This window comes from Ctenocephalides felis, unplaced genomic scaffold (assembly GCF_003426905.1).
Source record: "Ctenocephalides felis isolate EL2017-DRISC unplaced genomic scaffold, ASM342690v1 CF-g0.4_SCAFFOLD_01886, whole genome shotgun sequence".
NCBI classification, from domain to species: domain Eukaryota; kingdom Metazoa; phylum Arthropoda; class Insecta; order Siphonaptera; family Pulicidae; genus Ctenocephalides; species Ctenocephalides felis.
In genome coordinates, this window is record NW_020538040.1 from 50580667 (window position 1) to 50587464 (window position 6798).

A 6798-nucleotide genomic window follows, 5' to 3' on the forward strand; every position below is an offset into this window, starting at 1 on the left:
CATATAGTGTGTGTGTGTTTGTGGTGTAATTAGTAAAACTGGTCACATATTCTAACATATTCTAACCTAATATATGAAGACATTTCTATTGCACAGTAATATCAATTCCTTATATTTCTTAAATGATTTTTAATTTATGAGTATATCATAAGAACCCGTTTGCTGCAACAGTCCACAAAATTCATTGCACAGTTATTAATGTTTATTACAATATTAATACTAAATACAGAAACAAGCAAATTGAATGCAACTATTAAACAACTTTTATTTCTCAATTCAAGAAACATTTATGATGTTCTTGCATGTTGAAAATTTATTAATATATTTTTCTCCAAAACGTAAAAAAAACTTACATGGTGGTATAACGTCTACGGCAGAGAATTTACTTGGTTAAATACTATGTGCAACTTATTAAAAGTGCATTGTCTGGAAAAACTGCAGCTATTGATGATATCTGATTTTTTAAGGGGCATTACTGCTTTTTGTATACTTTCAATTTACAGTACATTGTTTAGATAAACATGACTGAAAATAATAAACAACCTCCAAAAAATAAAACATGATTTTACAAGTGTAATTATAAAATCAAGTAAGATGCAAAACATTTGTTTCTACATTTTAGAATGTTACTGTTAGTTTTAGTGATTTGGCACACTTTATCAATAACTATAGTTTATTTCATTTTTATATATGTGGTCGTATTAAAGCCTGTACATGTTAACAGGAAGACCTAATTAAATGGAATATATTAACAATGAGATACAATTTATTTTCACTTTGAAAATATTCTGTTACTTATGTTTTATGACTGTGTCGTGCACAGTCAAGACCCTGTTTACATAAAGGCTGCTTTGATATTTACTCTCAGATATTAATCTTAACTCATTATTCTATATATTTAATTCATCATATTTATGATACTGATATTTCTTTTTCAATATTTTTATTGTACAGAAATAAACCTTTTTTTTGAATAATAGAATAAAAAATTGTTTTTGGCACATTAATAAAGACTAATTAACTTATACATATTTTGGCAAAATCACAGATAGTTTTCAATAAATAATATAATTTTTTTTTAAAAACCCAAATATTTAGAGCTAAAAACAATTAAATAAATGTGTCAGCACATGCAATATTTGGAAAGGCCAGAATTGGGTTAATAATATAACAGCAAAAAAAATTTAATTGTATCTAAATTCTTTCCAAGATCTATTTGAGAGCTTAAATTTTCTTTGCACTAGTTTAACCACGTACATTGAAATAGGCTTATATAGAAAAAAATCTACAAAGTTAAAGTATAACCAATATATAATTTAGATTATAAAAATGGATAAAAATATGTTCATATTTGATTATGTAAGCGCGTACTTATCAATTGGTCCTAATTGTAAATCCAATTTGTGAGATCTGCATGTCCTCAAACTTATTTGTAATCAGTGCATACTTATTCTATAACAAATAGCCATTCTAAAAAATTCTAACTGTATTATAATCTTGCTCTTCCTAAAAATTTATTTTTACGCAGTTAGAGCAGATTTAAGTAATTTATTCAACACTAAAACTTAAGTTGAATAACTACAGCTAATATTAAAAATCCGATGTAATTTTTATAATCTATCCAAGATACTTATTTCAAACTTGAAATTTTGGAAATATGATGCATTTGATAACAACAAGAATGACATTTTGAAATAAGTTAATCTTGAATTCTATATCTTTGTACTATCCTATAAATATTCAAAGCGAAACCTGGTTCATTGAACCAATGATGACTCAATAATTGCTCTTGCTCATAATTTAGAAAGCAAACAAGCAATTTCTTGCAAACTATCTTTTAATTAATAAATTGAAACTTTATTATATATTTAGTCCATGTAACAAAAGAAAATAGATTAAGAAATATATAATCTGCAAGTCAACATTGAGTATTCATTGATTGATGCTTGTCCAGTGACGAATTATAAATTAATATACAGGCATGTCAATAACCAGCAATTTTAAAGTAATGTATTAGGAATTCTAAACAATTTGGTATTTTTACTTTTGGTATTACTAGATTTTAGTTGCAAATAAGGCTTTGTTGGCCTCAGATTTTCACTTTAAACTGATGAAAAATTCGTCACTGTATCTTCCAAGTAAAATTCAAATATACTAAATATATATGCATTAATAATTATTATGAACAATGCGGCTATAAGTTTTGATAATGTTTGAATACTATGACATTTAATTTATGTTTTACAATACCATAAAAGTGTAGATGCTAATGCTATATATATTAATCCTAACATTTATAAATATTTCTTAAAAATCTCAAAATATATTTACTTTTTATTTAATTTGGTGCTTGTAAAACACAGTGATAATGCATTATCAATATATCGTTCTATTTTAACATTATTGACATTGATGTTTTAACAATTCAAATGTTACATTTAAAGAAAATTTATATAGCATGATTCTAGTATAATATACTAAAACTAGAACTAGTACAAGAACAATTCCTGCATTACAGTTATCACTATGTCAATCCCAAATGAATTTATCCCTAGTGCAATAATAATATTCCAACATATAAATAAACAGTTCTAATACAATAAGGATACAACTGGCCTAAACTGTATCTTTACATATAATATTGTCTTTTAACACTGATTTCTAATATATTCTATTTGGTCAACAATTTAATATTGTCATACATTAATATGTGTTTCATCATTCAACAAAACCCATTTACATGTAAATAGATCAATTTAGCAGATAATGAAATAAATGAGAACGAAGTATCTGCACATCTAATTCTGTTGTGCATACATATTTAAATAAAAAGCAATGCTTTGATCTGCGTTGTATATCATTGTTGTATTTCTAATTCAACTTGTTTTCAGAAATACATAACATAATAGATAAGCCATTGAAATATGATTATAAAAAAGTATAGCTGTATTAAACTGATGAATATCGGACCGTAGAAGCAAAAATTACTTGTTGTTCATTAATTGTTCTGCTTCTGGTTACCATTATTAATGCTTACATTGCTTTCGCATAATTCTATTTTGTTATGAAAAAAACCTATTGTATATTTATAGATAAATTAACATCTAAGAGAACAATAGACTATCCAAACTCATTGACAACTGAAAAAAGCACTGAATAATAACATAATATAATTAATAATTTAAAAAAATGTATATTACAGATTTCATTGATCAGCATTACATTTGAAAAAAAGAATAATTAATAATTATGCAGTTTATTCAAGTATCACTTTGAAAGATTTGACATGAAAGGTGAGCGCGATATCTGGAAAGCTGCCATCATGGAAGCTATTTTCGAATCTTGCATTAGTAATTTTTGTTTTATAATATAAGGAATGGCTAAGATTGATAGAAATTAATGTAATTTGATCAAGCAGTACGACACAAATACTATTAAATATTTCATTGCAATTAAAATTAAGACCAAATGGACTTTTTTTAAGTATGGTATATAGTTTTGAATGAATTCTTAAAGTATTTCAGTCCAAATAATATAATGTACTATTATTATATTATATTTCTCTCAAAAGTTTTATTCTAAAACAATCTAACTGGCATCCGTTTAAAATAATTGTTGTTAACAAAGCCATGAACGGAGAATTTTTGAAATGATTTCTGACTATCTGGCTAATTGTAGCATTCTATGCTGTATACTAATGTTAATGCTTCAAAAATTTTGAATAAATGTAGCAATTCATGTTTTATTTAATTCATTTTTCATAAGCATAGTTCCAGGAATATTGATTAGTGAAACTGGATTATTGTTAGAAACTTATAATATGATATGTCATAAGTACATGATATGAGCCAATTCCATTTTCAAAATATCAACATATTACAAGACAAATTCAATGTTATTATTATTTTGACTCTTCAGATTGTCATATACACTTTACAAGCTTTTTAATGCAATACATGTTATATTTTATCAATGTTATTGGTTTGCCTATTCTATACCTTATACAAACAGTACGCAGCCATTTCTCAAATGGCTAATTTAAAAATTTGGCACATATATTAAACATATTGATAATTTATACTAAAAACTATAATGTACATCATAAAAAATATATGAATTAAGGGTCATCTCCACATACGACACACTACATATTTAATAAATTCTTTCGATGTGAGCTGTCGATCACATGGATCTTATACAAACAGTATAAGTATATAGCTGCATTTATAATGAATTTCTGACTCGCTTAATTGGCGATGCAATGGTATTATAGTTAAAATAAATAAATAAATAGATAAATTTTGAAGTTGGTCGCTGTCATGTAACGCCCTACTTTTAAAGTCAAATAAAATATATTATATCAACATCAAATTCAAGACTATTCAAATATATATATATATATATATATATATATATTTATATATATGTTTATATATATATATATATATGTATATACATATATAGAATATAAAACAATAGCAAATAACAACTTGCCGCTCTCATAAAACCATGAATTCTCAAGAAGTGGAATTCAGAAATAAATTAAATTGTGTAATGTCTACACTTTCTACAATTTTAAAATATAAGACTATATAAAATACTCCCTCTTTTGCGCATTCCACCTTCATTATCCGCGTTCCTAGCCACAGATTTATTTTCAAAAATAAGATAAATAATATGGTGCGACTCAATGTATAGGAGCCTTTACAATATGACTTGGTGAAATGTAATGGAATCCAGGCATAGGAAGACCGCCAGCAGTTTCCATTGATATTCTGGAATATAATTAGACAAATATAACTATTGAAAATTACAGTTTGATATTACATATTAAGTATGTGGCCAATAATATATATTATTTGTAATTAATGCATACATGTCAAAATAGTATGTTTATACATTCTGAAATAAACACCAAACAATTATATGATCATTTCAACATATTATCAATACTATCAGTGTAATTTACCACCAACAGTGCTGTTATGATATAAAAAATACAGACAGGACAAAAAAAATCGTAAAGGTTATCACCGGCTGTGCAAAATGTCTTTTGATTTTGATTATAATTTTTCAATATTCCTGTGCAGTATTAATGAATATATATATATATATATATATATATATATATATACACATATATATATATATAATCACAAGATAAATAAAGAACGATAAACACACACATATAAACTCGACAAGTTTCTGATAAGAATTGTAACAACAGAAATTAAAAAACAATTTCCGGAACGTATTAGGAAGTTAATTAAATTTAAAAGTAAGGAAAATTTGGGAAAACTGTGCATAAGGAATAATATTAAACAAGAAAAATGTTGAAGAGGGTTGAATTATGGATATCTTACCGGATTATGTCCATGACTATGGGTTTATTTTTAGGAGTAGTCATTTATGGCTGAACTGGAGTGCAGAATGGATAATAAGATACAACCAATAGAGGAAGAGGTATAGTTTCCTGATATTGTAAACTCCACACATAACAGATGCTACATTTTCATCGCACTGTGCGTTTCCTTCAATGGTATAAAGTATCTTAAACTGAATCCTGTTAAACTTAACTATCTAAATATTTTATCACAAATCACACACCTGAAATTGAATTATTTGCTCAATTCTGGCCAAACAAATTTTTATGCAATATGACACTAGTTATAATAGAAGTTCCTAAACTGAAGGCACTTAAAAATCATTTGTTTAAATAATTAATTTGTGTTTATAACTAATTTTATAGTGAATTACAACAACAGCTTTCAGTTTGTTACATAAAGTCAAAATATGATAAACCTCCGTACATAAATTAGTATTATTGAATGTGCACGATTTAAATTTAAGAAGTAGCATAAAAGTGGTCTTACAGCCATAAATAGAAAGACAATACAATATATACAATATCAATATTTACAAGTTACTATATATTCAGAATTGAACCAAAATTTCATTACAATAATGTAATGAATAATTTAAAACTTGTGTAACATATTCTAAATAATTAAATATAGTGCAATTGATTTCATTTAAAAATCTACAAAATAAATATTAGTTTATTCAGCTCACAGAAGTTACAGAGCTCACCAGTCAATTGTAGCAAAAGCAAGCAAACTACCCGCAAACCAAAACAAAGTTCTTTCTAATAGTTAAAACAGACCTCCTTTTAATTTAAAACAAAATCTTATATAGAAAATAATATCGAGTAAATAAAGTTTTATTCGGAATCTTGAACGTAATACATCTACTGAATCAGTACACCTAAGACTTACTACATTTTAATTTATATAATTCATTTAACCTATATCTACAAAAAATAAACCATTTAAATCATTTCATAACATATGCACAGGTAAATCTCTGTTAGTTCAAAATTTCATACTGTTTCAAATTACTATGTTGACTTCAGATTTTTGGTCCCGGATATTAGAATACACATTGTTAATCAAAATAGAAATTATGCTCAGAGAGAATTACCTGCCAACATCAACCATTTAACAATTTGAAATGAAAAATACGTCTCTTTTCTATCCTCAAATTTAATTAACAAATTTTATATTCCGAAAATATTCTTAAATGTAATAAATTTGAAGTATTTATATTAGAATCAGATATCACAATTTATTACTAAATATCTGTGGCCGCAAATAAGAATATTACGTATACTACGTGTAAATAATAAAATAATTATTCAGCAAATGATAAAACGCTAAAATATTTGTATATGTATTTATGTGTACATGTATATCCCCAGATATACATCTGCATAAACATATACATATATATATATATATA